Source organism: Neodiprion lecontei, chromosome 2, assembly GCF_021901455.1.
Source record: "Neodiprion lecontei isolate iyNeoLeco1 chromosome 2, iyNeoLeco1.1, whole genome shotgun sequence".
NCBI classification, from domain to species: domain Eukaryota; kingdom Metazoa; phylum Arthropoda; class Insecta; order Hymenoptera; family Diprionidae; genus Neodiprion; species Neodiprion lecontei.
In genome coordinates this window covers 27956514-27972329 of record NC_060261.1, presented here as the reverse complement: position 1 = coordinate 27972329, position 15816 = coordinate 27956514, and the positions used below count along the sequence as shown (strand labels likewise).

The 15816-nt window shown below is 36.2% G+C and overlaps 1 protein-coding gene and 1 non-coding gene across 3 annotated transcripts in view; one reads left to right on the top strand and one right to left on the bottom strand.

The window, feature by feature from the left end:
• The window catches only part of LOC107228230 (LIM/homeobox protein Lhx4), a 132731-nt gene that overhangs the window by 100603 nt on the left and 16312 nt on the right, over positions 1 to 15816 (bottom strand). Inside the window, exons 1-2 of one of the 2 annotated variants that reach the window (XM_046731025.1) lie at positions 11612 to 11721; positions 10682 to 10783 (exon numbers count right to left, since the gene is read on the bottom strand). The gene's annotated coding sequence lies outside the window, so the exon portion shown is untranslated. Of the gene's footprint in view, positions 1 to 10681; positions 10784 to 11611; positions 11722 to 15816 lie in introns of those variants that run through there. The other variant, XM_046731027.1, reaches the window with a different exon arrangement.
• On the top strand, positions 7278 to 7349 carry Trnac-gca. Its single transcript has one exon. It is a non-coding gene; the product is annotated as a tRNA-Cys (tRNA).

Here is a 15816-nt window from a genome sequence, read left to right as displayed (position 1 = left end):
TGATTGTCTCGTAACTTTCGAAAACAAACGTAATTCGGACGAACACCAAAATGCGTGTCGATTCTTTGTACCTTTATTTCGTGTGAAAAAAAGTATGAATAGATTGAAAAAATACGAGGTCATTTTTTGATTCACGTGACGTAGAATTCCGTATACGTATGTTGATATAGATATACATTCTTAATATTTGAACGAAAATTATATACACCGGCGTCCGTATTTCTACGCAATGCGATCACGTGACTGGCAATAGTCTAATAGCCGGTATTCATAGCCAGGTTCGATTTGCAGGACTGTCTTGAGTCAGCTCAAAGCATAGCTTGATCGGCTGAGAGCTGTTCCTAATACAGTCTCGAAAATAATACGTAACTATTTATGAATACCGGCCAGACGTCGTCACAGGTCATTTTAAATTGAAAATTGCAAGAATAACTGTTAGCAAATTCATGATATAACAACGAAAATATCATCAATCTCCCAGGTCTCACCACGTGGAGGTCGCTATCAAACAGAGACCCACCTAACCCGTCCGTACCTCCCAACCATGATCGGGTTTGCACCAAACAAATTCAAAATGATAAAAAATAATATAAAATGGTAAAAGTAAAATTAAACTCGTTTAAACTTGATAAACATAATCACGAAATCTGTATGAGAAGGATCTCATAGAAATTAAATTGAAACAGTATAAGTGAAACATGACAGTAATCTTGATAAAGAAAATTGATATAACAAAGCATCGAGCATTGTATACATTATATGGCTAAATAAATTCTATAGAAAGCGCAAACTATGGAAAGTAGTACGTCACGAGTGCAGGTCACAGATAGTAATGAAAAAATAGGCTATAGAATATTTACATAATATATAGGTATACACGCAGTTTGGTGAGACTGCAGAAAGTATTCTTGGAATGAATAATCAGATATATAATTATAACGATATGACTAGCAAATTTTTGGCACAGTAATACACATAACTAACTAAACATAAATCACAGAAATATTGCACGTAAGCTATACACAAAGCTATTATATTTATGTACATATGTACATATATTTATATTACAGTTCTTTGTCGTCTGTCGGTCGTGAATTTACTGTTTCTTACGCGCGGCCTTTTCTGGGCTTCGATGATTTGAGGGGGTTCGCGGATTGAGAGTTGTCGGGCGCGTCTTGAATCTACGATCTCGGGTAACAAACAAAAGCGAAAGAAATCTGCTAATTTATTCTCCATTTTTTCGGTCCAGAATTTATCGTCACGTTTTATTTTATCAAAAATCAATCCCTTTGGCGTCCAAACTATAAAATAGCACCACTTCCTATTCGTAATATGTAGAAGACCTCGGACCTGATACATGTAATTATGAGAAAGCTTTAACTTGGCTTTTCCACCGATTATTTTTGTCTCAATATTAATTCTGTATCCCAAAAATTTATCGAGCGAGCGTAGCGAGCGAGCAAAATTTTTAAATGATCAAGCGAAATACCACAAAAAGTACTGATATCCCCAAAAAGCATTTCTGGTGCAAAAACCTTTCGCCGAGTACATTAATGTGACAGCCATCCACAAAACAGCCACCTACAAAACTGTCATCAAATCAAATACTACTGCCAAGTATAATTTAGTTAGAAACTAATGATGATTTTGATATACTATAACTAATGATGACAAAAAAAAAATTGAAAAAAGAAAAATTTTTTTATTGAAAAAAAAAATTGGAGTACGTGGTACATGGCGGGCCTTTTTAAAACAAGCACAAGAAAATACAAGTCGAGCTATATCAATGTTGTAATGGCAATATAAACATGGGCCCGCCAAGTACCACGTACTCCAATTTTTTTTTTTTTTTTTTATCAAAATTTTTGTTTTTTTTTCTTTGAATTTCAATTTTGATTTCAATTTTTTTTTTTTGTCATCATTAGTTATAGTATATCAAAATCATCATTAGTTTCTAAATAAATTATACTTGGCAGGAGTATCTGATTTGATGACAGTTTTGTAGGTGGCTCTTTTGTAGGTAATGTATACATGTATGATTACCCCAGAATTACGACAAGTTTATTTCTAAAAACAAAACGCGCGTATTTTAGTGGCCTAATACGTACGCGCCGTATTTACTTCGTATGGAAAATTCTGACAGATACCTTGTCATTTTACCTTGGATACTTAGGTAGTCACAATAAGTGATGAGAATATTCCTTATGATCGACAAAGTGTAAACACTAATACAAATTGCCGAATAGTGATTTCGATCATTTAACCTGAACACGCAACAAATTGATGACATATTTTAGCGACTAATGCAAACCGGGCTAGTACCACACGTCGCAATGCATTCTAGTTTATATTTTCGTATGTATAAAAGACTTGAGAATGAATTTATACTGCTATTATGAACAGCAATATCGGCTCTTGAAAGTACCTTCTTACAATTAGATTAAAGCCTTGCGATTGTTCGTACTCAAGTGTTTGAATCTCGAAGTCGGAGAGGATGCGACATTAATCATGTGAATAATTCGCTTTACCTAATTTTTTCCTGAAATTTGCCAAAATCTTTATGCCGGGTCGTTTCTCCTTCTTCAAAGACAGGTTCCTTCTCTTCTTAGCCATCGCGGGAATAAATACTGACTCCAAATAGTAAAAAACACGGTAGAAAAACACAAGCAAAAATAAAAGCGCGGAACAGTATCCACGTGCCGAGCGACGAGGATTCGAAGGAGGTGGTGGTGCTAGTAGCCGCCCGCCTTTTGCTGTTTCATGCTTCGTGATTTTCCTTCGTTTTTCCTCATTTGTGAAGATAATTAGGTTCTTAGGGAATCATTTTGAAGATAAAGAATAGATCTGTGTCGCCTGTTTTGCCGAATTTCGAACAAAAATTCACTGTCCGCTGTATCTCACTTCAAAGATAACGTACTTTCAAGTACGTTTTTCGCAAATCCGAAAGCGAAATCGAAAATTCAGCAAAACAGGCGACACAGATCCATTCTTTATCTTCAAAATGACCCCCTAAGAACCTGATTATCTTCAAAAATGCGGAAATGAGAAGGAAAATCGTGAGACTCTGTTCGCGCGCGCTCTTCGAGGCATAGGCAACGCCCTTAAGGTATTTAATAAACTATTATATTCTCTTCTAGGAGCAAAATAGTTACAGTAATTTGTTTTGAATTGAAAAAACTGGAGAAATATTGAACATTATATAAGAAAAATTTAGCAATTTTTAGAGACTTGTAAAACTGTTTGAAAAAGAACACGATGCATTTAAAATATGCAAAAATATTTCAGTTCCTTTGTTAAAAAATACCGTGTCTGTATGAGAAAAACTCACCAATTTCTCTGCTAATATTGTCGATTTTTTACGCCTAATCTCAATCCAAATTTCTACATAAAATTCGTACTCTCATTGAACCTTCGTGATTATTGGCGTAAAATTAATCCCGTGAATTAATCTCGCAATTGATAAATTCGAATACCGTACAACATCGGTGTCTTCCCCTCGTATTTGCACGGATTTCTATTATCCGACCGTAAAGAGATCCTTGGGGGTAATTCCATACGGCTGATAGTCGGCGACGTAAGTGACACCTGCGGTCGTGCAGGCAAACGCTAAGACCATAAGCCCCACTAAATATTCGGTAAATCCGTGAACGAAGTCTCGACACTCCACCGTCGATGCATAGCGCCAACTGGCTTCTGGCCAAATGAAATGTATATCCATTGTAAACCCCTAACCCCGACCACTAATACTCACACTTGCGTTACACGACGCGTACTTAACGCGCCAGTTCCGTCTCTACGTGATAAAAGTTCAACGGTTGGAAGTTGCCCGCTTAATTTTGTTTTTCTACTTTGCTAATTCTTTCCAGAAAGCCTAACATCATCCTCCGCAAAGGCCTAAAGGATGCGGGAGTTGTCCAGAAGCTTTAAAAGTTTGCCAGAAGACATTCGCGGTACGCTGGGAAAAATTTCATTTGTTATTGCAACGCAAAATCAGTTTCTGAAGTTTTGAGGTTTAATCTAGTTTTTTAGTTGAACAAGGCTTTAACGTCAATTTATTCTTGCACAAGCATTAAATTTTCGCAACAGTTACAAGAAAATATGGCAACAGTGATCGTAGTGAGAAAGAATAGTAACGGATACTAGAGTTTCCGGTAACAGTTAAAAAACTGATTTTCATTTCCTACCTGGAACTATATTTTTCGATTGGGGTAAAAAATGAAAATAGTTAAGGACGCTCAGTCCGCTCGGGTAACCGGAACTAAAAATTTCTCTCAGTGTAGTCGTTTTGAGAACGCAAATATAATTCTCGCAGCATTGTTGAGTTTTTGGTACACGATCAAATGCTTGTTATCGTTTTCTCAGGTGAAAATAGAAAACGAAACATTTCCGTACATTCGTCATCCTCTTTTCATCTCGACAAAATCCTGAACATGTACCGACTATCCACGATCCGCGACTTCTTGACAGACCCTGACTTCTTGTTGGGGTGAAACTGATTAGCACCGAATCCATTGCGTACGGGGCGACTCATGCGAAGTCACGAATAATACGTGCAAGCAAATACGCAGTTTATACTAACGCGTCGTGTGTTGGGTTGGGGCTGCGCCAGATGGGGATTTCCGGTAATCCGCCATTATCGTTAGCGATGATATACCATGATCACAGCGATCAGTTTAACCATGCCATAAAAGCGCTGCAGGTCGATTCGAGAGTGATCGTCACCTCCCAGTGAGGACTTAGCAAAAAGCTTTCCAAGTTTGCAGGTGTTCCGTATGAATAGAAACGATGAATGTTTAAGCGAGGGTCAGTGAAATTCTCACCGAACTTGATGAGAAAATGGGAAAGTATTGCATGTAGGCAAATGTTCCCGAAGTCTCGGATACAGATAAACATATCATTTTCATTCATTTTCAAACTATATTCGATTCAGAATAATTGCCGAAACTTTTCTTTCCATATAGTAATATTTCGTTTTCAACGTAATTCTGATCGTGAGTACCAGTTAGCCGTTTCATCATCATCTTTATTGCAGAAACAAGTATCACAGTCATTGGTTAATGATAATTCCTCTACTGGAATTGTAATGCTCAACTTCGACTACATAAGAGCCATTTTCAATCATTCGATCACGGAATGTAGAGTGAAATATTTTCAAACATTCACGGTTTTTTGTGCTCTAATCAATCGCGAATCTGTTGACACAACAGTTTTCTATCGACAATTGTGCCTAGAGATGGTTAATCCGGTTAAGTTAGACCTTAGGTCTCTCACTTTTGTCTGATACAATCTATAACCAAAAGACGAAAAAAGCGTCTGTACCAGTTTTCTTCGCCTGTGTGTGATCGATTATAAATGCTAATATAACAAAAGCGGATGTATTAATGAAACGAATGTTTTAACCCTTTGTGGTACAGCGTTTCATGTAAGAGACACCTTTTTCAATGGGTTGTTCAAGATTTACATTCATATTTTGAGTGACTGAACTTCCAAGATGTCAATGTTGAGGTTTTAAGATGGATTATGATAATTGCGCGAATATAGTGAGCGCTATAAATAGAAAATGTGTTGAAAGTGCATGTTTATACAGAATAAATGTAATCGTAGGAAAGTTATGGGAACTAGAAAGGTTGAACTCGGCAATTTTGTGTTTTTCCGGTCGCTGAAAACGAATCCGATGTAAAAATTTGAAAATTCAATATAAAGGACCCAACATGGCGGACTGAAAATATAAGAATTGATCCGATCAGCTCGAAATTTGTTACTTGGGGAAGGGGGGGGGGGGGGGGGTTTCGGGATCACTGACAACGAAATTTTAAGCCATTCCGATCACTTTCACATTCTCAGTCCGCTGTATTAGATCCGCCATCTTGAATTTTTGAAAATTTCGAAAAACATACGCCTAAAAAAGTTGATTCAATAGCATCTCCTAGTTATTTCCATATATTTGCATACGGAAACCGAGATGCGATGATTCGAAGCTCCGAAGGGCGGGCAAGGCGAGCGGGGCGAATCTCTTCGGTTGATGAGGGCTGGGCTGGCACAATACGTGGATTACACATCGAACCATGACTACCACGGAGCAGTCGGTAATGCCCGTTGTTGGGCACTATAGCCCCGAGAATTTTCTTCTTTTATACGCTGAAAGGTTTCTTTTACAGTGCGAAAGAGAGAAGAGAGAAGAATCGTTCGAACGAGGTAGCTCTTCGTCTACCGACGTCATTGATGCACACCGCCTGCTTACCCTGCTACACAATACACACGCGAGTACATATATTGCCGTAAACAGGGCGGATTTTTTTCAAGACTCTCTTGTTGTGCATGTACAAAAGACGAGATATTAAAATGTGCTTTCGCTCCTTACGCGCATTACGCTTATACCAGACAGTCTATTTTCACTATCTGCTTTTATGCGTTTCTGAAAAAACTACACTGAGACAAATTTCTCGTTGAAGTTAGTGTACAGTATTTGGATATTTTAATTTTCCGATTTTGTTCTCACGAAAATGCAGTCCTGGGTAGAAAATGATTATGAGTTTTGTTTTGTAGTTAGAAATCTAGTATGCGGTATTGCTATTTTTGATTATGGCCATTCGTACTATATTTTCTTCTAACTATTGCGAGGATCTGATGTTCGTACGACATAAATTGTTTGTCTGATTGTCTCCCAAGCCCGCTAAAGGTAACCACGTGCGATTTCCAATATACGTTGCACTGCCATCAAACATGAGTACCGCCCACTTTAAGTTTCATTAAACTTAAATCTGCACTAAATATGAGTGTGACCCATAGTGTTCAAATCTCCGATGCAACCTATAAATCCAACATATTTATGGGTGTTTAAATTTTACTTCGCAAGATCATCTGATTTATCTCACTGTGTCTCACTTTATTCGAAAACAGCGTGCAAAAATGGAAAGGAAATAAGAACGATGAAAAATTGGTAGGTTTGTAAAATCACCATCTCGTACAGTTAACAGCCAAAGTGTTCGCGAAGATTTTTTAGCCGACAAATTTCATAGGTCTAAACATTTCTGCGGAGTCTTTTGGTTCCAGAGTTGTCTGCAGTCAATTTTCGAGCCGACGCGACACGAAGAGTTTCGATAACGACCGGGCTAAAGACCAGCGCTAACTTCACTCTCGTTATGCGTCTGACAACGAGTGGGTGCAGTAACGACATCCATAACCAGAGGAGCTATCTGACTGGATCAACGACGTCAGAAAATGCGTGGGCATTGAGTGTGAGTCAAAGACGGGTCATTCTCTCAACATCCTCAATTGGGGGTATAGCTCAGTGGTAGAGCATTCGACTGCAGATCGAGAGGTCCCCGGTTCAAACCCGGGTGCCCCCTAATTTATTTTTCGTCAAATAACTTGTGAATAAGCCCGGGCACTCTTAGATTCTTCATTTTTATTCTCATGAAACAGCGTTGGCGCCAAATTAATATCGAGAAACACACGTCAGTGTGAGCGCGGTTGCATATCATCAGGCTTAAGGCGAGTCACGATTAGGGAACGCATCGAGCTTGTATAATGTACATATTTTTGTCCGAAGCTCGCGCAATGAAAATATAATTTATTGTCAACTAGAAAGATCACGTCAAATAATAAATCTCGGGAAAAATTATTAAAGGTAACTTGGTGCAATTTTGTATATAATGTCCAGCTGAAATACAATATTAACACGAACTTCAACGAATGAAATATCTTGGCACATATCGCGATTACCTTATATAATCAATTTTTCCAATCAAATCATCACGTTACTGAGAAAACAAATTTTCTTTCAGATTCAATCACGCGAAATTTAATGTTATTTAATTTATTGGAAATTCATGCGAATGAAATTGGTATGTGTCTTACGATAACTTTGAACAATTTGGATAAAAAGTTGTTTTTCGTTTCATTTTTTGTAGAGCTGGTGTTATACACGTTTCGATCGAAGTTATTTCTCTATCCGCAATATCGTTATCGACTTTCAAGTTTTTTAATAATTCTACACATCTCAAATAACGCTTGTCTGTTTTCCACAAGTCAGGATTGATATTAAAAATAGAAAAATGTAATTGATTTTCAATAAATTAATTAACATGTGGTTTTGAAAAGTCTAAAATAGCATTTTTTTTTCTCTTGATAATAATACGACGATTTGATTATTACTTTAGGCCTCACGAATGTACGATTTTTTTAAAAAATCGCACCATCTCACTCTATTTAGAAGTTTTCAGAGATCAGTTTTTTCGCGCGGTCTTTAGGATACCGAAACATATGCCCATTACATGACAGGAGTTCGAAAACAAACGAACCGAACAAAAAAAAATTGAACATCCTAACATGTCCAATCTAGTACCAAAATTACTGAAATCAAAAAAAAAAAAAAAAAACAAGTCGGAAACTGAAAGATAAAACCAAAGTTGATGCATTTATATTTTATCGATAGGATATTCCTTTTTATCCAACAATAAAAATTAAAAACTGGAAATTGAATTAAAAAAAGAGTTCAGTTGATAATACGTTGTTGAAAAAATCACATATTGTTGTTCCATTTGCAAAACATAATTCTTCCGTTGAGCCAATTTTGAATTTAAACCTTCGTCTCATTTGTACCTAAATTTTTTCATTTCATTCGACTTCACGCCCCCGGTACGTCTTTGATTCAAAAATTTTTTTTATACCTTTCATCGTCCTTCTCGGTGAGGAATAAGTCCGAATATTTCACAGAAGTATTTTTTTAGACGCAGAAAAGTAGCCTTACGTATTCAAGAATTTGGGCGAATGGCTCCTTGCAGTTTCTGCCGCGGCGGCTCGGCACGTTGGAATATATGAGGCAAAAAAAAACAAGAAATGAAAAAAAAGGGAAAGTAATAATTCCCAAGCAGTCCTTGCTGCCTTCCACTCGGGTCGCGAGTTAATCCATCAACCGAGGCCAGCACCCCACGGAAACTCGCGCGAAATATGGAGCAAAACACAACTTCCACCCCCGTACCTAACTCTCTGCTGCATCAGCTCCGTAACTGCAGAATGACATTGACGCCATGCTGCCTGAAACTGGTCCGAAAATACTGCTTTGTGATGCACACAATTCGTGCGTGGTATTTTGCAAAAAATTTAATGATTTTTGTGCCTTTCGTCTTTTATAAAGTACGGTTGAATATCGAGACCCAGGAAAATTATAGGGGTTTATTTTCGCGAAAAGCATCAAGTTGTTTTTTTACGGTAGGACATGAGAGTGTTGATTGTTAATAACCTTTATGGTTATTCTTAGATGTTGTAGATTATTCCTCTCGAACTGTATTATTTTTTTCCCCAAACGAATGAGTGATGTTATTTTTTTTTAATAATAATGAATGTCATATATTGTATAATATGACTTCTTTGTTTTTATTGCGGAGGCAAGAATACGAAATTCTCTGAAAATGTTAAGATAAAACTGTGTAACTAATAACTTACCCCAAGGCCGTATTTTTGTACACAAAACCGAGGCTAGATGTTGCAGTCTGTTTTGATGTGGATTTTTTTAAAATTAGTTTACACAAAAAATACGTCGTTTTCACTAATGAATTTGCATCATCCGACAAGTTCCAATTGGTTCCAGTTTATACCGATACTTTTCTTTCGAGGTAGGGGTGAAAACGCATAAAAATCAAAATCGATGTAAAAGGATCACGGTATCTAATTTTAAAAGTCGCCAAAATCCATTGCATTGAATTTGAAATGTAAAAAATTTTGAAATCATATAAAACAGATTCTGGCTTCTATTTTCTAATCTTTCTACATTCCTCCTGCCACCCGGAAATATTAATTTTCCAAATGGTTTCTCAGGTATTCGCTTCAGATCTTTAAGTAAAATAGTCACTTTGACCGCGTCAAACTGGACTCCAAAACCTTATGTTCTGTTTATATTCTATCCTTTAATGACTACGCTGTATCTCGCTCAACTTGACACAAAACTCTGTGAGATTTTCAATTTGACGCAAAAAAATTGGCCGAACCAATGAAAAACTTATATCGCAAATTCTCTAGTATTCACCCTCTCAGATTAAGTTGAACAACAATGGCAGTTCTGGAAAACACCAATGCATTGGCAGTATTGTCATTTGAAACGATCAGCAAAATGATTTCCGGAAACCATGGCGATTCCATTTTTTTTTCTATTCATTCTCATTTATTTATTTAATTTTTTTCATTTTCCACTCTTTGGTTTTCAGCATAGAAAAACTTCAACTGATACATGATCATTTATACCAAAAGTTTGAAAGAACGATTAATTGATTTTCAATCACTGACGATCGTTAATGACAATAAAGGCCATACAAATTTTGATGTAAAATTAAAATTTGATTAAGAAAATTTGCAAATTCTACCGCATGTACCAAAATCATGCTTCAATAGAGGTTTTTTTCGATGAGTGAAAACTCGAGCGAAAAAAGTTTCCCACTTCCGAATTGAAGTAAGTTAATATCAAGTACCTGTCGTACAAGTTTATATGAAATATTTTTCCGCAAATTTCAAGAATTCATTCAAATTCACCACAAGTAGAAAAATCGAAAACTTTCGGAAAAATTCCATATCATACCGACGTAAGTTCCGTATCAGTGTACAGATATCAACATCATGCGTTATACATCCGCACGACTGTATGAAAATAATATATCAATGTATGGCTGCGAGTTTAATAACTTACGCGCTATACGTTGCTGTATTGGAATTGCGAACGCGGCAATTCCTCCCTTCGCTTCCTGCTATCCTCCGATTCCCTGTCCTCATCCTCCTAGCCACCATGGCCCTGTAACGTTTTTAATAACAATTAAGTATGAAATAAAAGAGACCAACAAGAAAAATGCACAAGATAATTCAAGACAGTGTCAAGAAAAGCAGATTATTCGTTCGTTCATTCAACTTTCATTTGTTATAGTAACTAGAAAAATTCAGTAAAACAGACACAGTTAAAAAAAACTGTTTGAATATTTTTGGAATTACGAAAAACGAGGTACGCTTAACCATTTTGCGCTATTGTCGATACTTTTTTGGTAATTGCAACGTAAAATCAGTTTCCGAGGTTTACTCTACTTTTTTAGTTAAATAAGGCTTTAACGTAAATTTATTGTTGCACGAGCATTAAACTTTCGCAACAGTTGCAAGAAAATCTAGTTACAGTGATCGTAACGAGAAAGAATAGTAACGGATGCTAGACTTTCCGGTAACAGTTAGAAAACTAATTTTCATTTTCTACCTAGAAATATATTTTTCGATTGCGGTAAAAAATGAAAATAGTTAAGGACCGAGCGGTAACCGGAACTAAAAATTTCTCTCAGTGTATCAAGTTTATCATATAACATAAAATGAATCCTTTCTACTCGTTTCAAGTCAACAAACTTGGCTTGATAGTTCTAAATATCAAATATAAATGGACAGCGCAGTGTGTATGAATAAAAGTATAATTAAAGTTTAAAAAAAAACTGACAAGCATTGTAAATAGAGAAATATATGTAAAATAAAGCAATGACAAGGAATAATATTATTATGTGTTATTTAGACCGTTTAAAATGATTTTTCATTCTCTTTCCTTTTTCTTTATATTAAGCGTTGAACTAAATGACTGTTGATTGATTACCTGATGAGGATTTTCTCATTAAAGTACACTTTCGGTATTCACATTACACTTTCGGAATTTACAGTCTCGCACAGATTTAAATTGGACCGTCTCCTTCAAGTGTTGTGAGCCTACTGCCTCACTAATCCGCTCGGAACTTCTCACTATTTATTTTGAATCGAATACATCGTCACAGCCTCTGATCCTGATTGGTAAATAACTCTGACTTTGTCGTTTGTCTAGACACGAATCGTGTTTTCGGCCGACGAAATATCAGCCCAAAATTGGTAAACAGTTTTTCGTCCCTTGTATTTATAAGTCATTCCATGTCAAACGGAACACATTGCAGGTGAAATATGAATCGACAATTTTAAATTCTAAAATTAATCGTCGACGGCGAAGTAGGTTCGAAAAATTCAACCAACGAAATTTACAGCCGAGTAGTAATAAACAAAAAACGTCACGTGACATTAATTTGAAGGGTACTTCACGATGTTTTGGATAACTTTTTGTTTATTTAATTATCGTTATCATCTTTGAAAATGATTGATTTGGGGAAAATTCGTCAACACCCTAAATATGAGACGTCCTACTTAGCATATACCGGCCGCCTAGTTTGAAACGGAGACGATTATTAATTTGTCAGAATCGGAAAAAAGGTTTCCAGCGATTTTCTTCACGATCGCGTGAAAAATCTAAAAATAGTTTCCCATTTCTCGTTGTTACCTTGTATTTATAACAATGCTCGTTATATCTGTCATACTTCTCCACTCCAGATAAAAACGTTTGTAAGTTGATTCATCTATTGTAAAATGTGCATTTTTTTTTTTAACCTTAGAAAATCTGAACTTTCTCCAAACACTTCTGTTCTGTCTAAGGATCAAAATAGAGCAAATATTCTTTCCAAAATTGACTAAACAATTATAAAAAACGTATTCACGTACTTAATTAATTGCTGCAAAATTAGAGCATTTTGCTTGAACGAATAACAGCATTAATTTACGTATATTCTCAAAATCTTCTTCTACACAAACTGACAATAATTCTATTACACTACTCATTACTTTTACCTTTGCTAATTATTTTCAACAATTAATATTCGGTTAATAAACTGGTTCACTGAAATGAAAGAGAAATATTCAGACATGCGTTAGGTTGTAACGAGCAAGTTTTGCGCTACATATCACTAAACTCTACTGAATTCATGATTGCTCTGCTATGAGAATTTAAGCATTGAAACAAGAGCAGCACTATTTAATTATTTGAACTTACTATTTGTACTTGCAATTAGTTATTTTCATTACAGTGGACAGTTAAACGTCCAAATTTATAGCTGTAGTAGCTTTTCAATTTTCGTTAGTCGTACGAATGAAAATAAAAAAAAATTATCAGCAGGTGAAAAATGCTCGTACAACTACGATATACGTATCTTTAATGAGGAGTTCCTAATCATCAAAATATTATTCAAACTGCAACAGTTCCTATTAGTAATAGCAATCCTAGTAGTATTTTACCGTTCCCAATGACGTTTCCACGGAGAAGGTGTCCGACATTATAAGAATAAATATAAGTAAAAAATAGTTTTGATTTAATTTCTCAGACAACATTTTTAGCTGCTTCGTTGTTGGTTCCTTGCTTTTGAAAAGTTTGCTAACCATAATAACGGACCGTAACAACCTACAACACCACATTCATCAACGAAGTCATGTTTTTGTAAATTTTTGTGGGTTTATACCCACCAGTTTTTAATTCTTCAATAATAACAGGATATAGGTATTGGAAAATGTCATCATGACGTCAGAGCCTGGTTCTCGGCGCCATTTTATCACCACACAACCTCAGTTTTTAATTTTAATGAAGGCAAATTGTAATTTTTGGGGTTTTAATTTACCCATTTTACATAAATTAATTAATTTTCAAGCGGGAAACATGCACATCAAAAAATCAGAAGACTATCGAATCAACAAAAATATCATTTCGGTGAAATAATGTTCATTTCGTAGAAACAATGATTCATTTATTGCAAGCGCCTATGCGATGGTATCGAGAGTTCTTGAAGTCAATTTCAAGTGTCCGCTTTCAATTTTCAACTACACGTGATTGTTTAAAACTGAGAAAAGTGATATTTCATTCTATCAGTCAATAACTTGAATTAATTGTGGCAAATACAGCAGCTCAAGAACTCTTCCTTGGTTCCACTCAAACATATCTTCATTTACTTGGATGGAGTTTTTTTTTTTTTTGTTTGAAGTAGCTATACGTATGATCCGATGAAAAAAATAATTTTCTCAAACGAATATCGCAACCTGTCTTGTGAAACATATTCTTGTTTCAACATATCACACATTTCTTTGAACATAGTTATCATTGATTATGTCGGACAAACATCACATTGAGCCAAATATACCATCTGGCAATATCGTTGATATTTCAGCAAGCGTAGGATTATTATTTCCAATCTCTCGGTACTTTCGAACCGACGTGTTCAGCGATTAAGGTACTATTCTTTCACGAACTAAATGAAATTTGTTGATTCAAGCGAAGTTTTTGTTCCAAAATGAAATAACTATGTACTTGTTTGAAATGCATCGAACTCGAAAGCATACAGCATACGAATTAATGCATCAATATTTTCGTTTCAACTAAAAAGTCGTTGCCCTTAGCGAGAAGTTGTTCGAAGCAAATAAACTGGAAGTCATAAAAAAAAAAAAAAAAAAAAATAGTTGTTTGGTTCGATAAATTTTTTTTTCAACGTACACATATCACGTCCACGCATCCAAGTCCATATGACAAAACGGACAATTTGTGCTACAATGTAGGGATCGTCAATTCCAGAGGCTTGTGCTCGAAGTACACAAGGAAGTATTTACTACGCGAATATCGGGAAGAATCGCCGCATTCGAGCGTATGTGCTGCGTAGCAGTAAGCAGACGTGGGTTACACTCGTATGGCATACGGGACATGCACGTACGTACGTAACGTGTAGACGTATAACATCGCCGCCCTACCCCTGCAACTCCTGCAACCCCTGCAACCCCTGCATAGCGTCACTCGCCCACATATATCAGAGCTATACGAGCTCTCGTGAAAGTAAACTACCCGGCATAACGTCAACTTGGTTGAATTCACCGCCAGCTAGCGTCCGAAAATTAAATTTCCACATGAGGCATTACGGTTATTCTTTCTGTCCTCGAACCGACGATGCATGATATCTAATATCCACGTTAAGGGCTCGCAATTGAATATTTGAATGAAATTTTTTTATTTCATACTCTTGGAGATTGGAATAAAAAAAAATACTTTGGACGTATTTTTTATTTTTTCGATCGAATCAAAATTGCCATTAATATAACAGATCGAAAACTATAACATTGCGACGTCACCGATGTCGAGATATATCTATATATATTGAAATCAGTGAAATTCAATCACCTGTAACGTGAAAAAATTATCATTTTTAACGAAAAACAAAAAATACGTCCTCGTTATTTTCGCTTGCACTGCATTACGCACCCCTAAAAATGGAAAAAAATATTTCGTTCAAATACTCGATTGCATGTATGTGCATTGTGCATAAGTCCAGGCCTTATTTCTTTTATCCGTGTTTCATGTTACGTAATTCTTTTTTCATTTTTTCCCACTTGTGTGTCATTATCTGAATTTTTTATTCCCAGTGTCTCGTAAACATGAGTTTAAATAACTACGATCACAATCATACGTTCTTGTTTGATTACCGAAGAACGGTATTATTTATACCTGAAAGCTTGATCTCTGTTGTTCTCTATACTTTTCACACCTCAAAGCATGTGTTCGGTTTGAATTTTCCTAGGCGTAGGTACCCGATTCGAATACGCTTCGAGTCGAAGATTTTGGTAAAAAAAAAGAAAAAAAAAAAAAGAACCGTGTCGCGTAACACGACCAGCTTTTTTTCGTTCTGCAACAACAGAGATCCTTTCAACAGAAAAATCCTGGGCCTTTGCTTACCTGCCGAGGTTGGGATCAATATAGGGGATGACATAGCGAGAGCTCATCTTTAAGCGCCACCCCTAAAAGCGCGGACCAATCGAATCCCTCGCCACCCCAAACAGCCGGCCAATCCCGACTGCGCATTGATTTTTTGCGCCCTTTTTTTCCGAAAGCGAATTTCACGAGGATATAAAATAATGGAGTGGTTTGCCACGATGGCGCGACTGGTGCAGCAACCGCTTCCTCTTCGAGTCCAGACC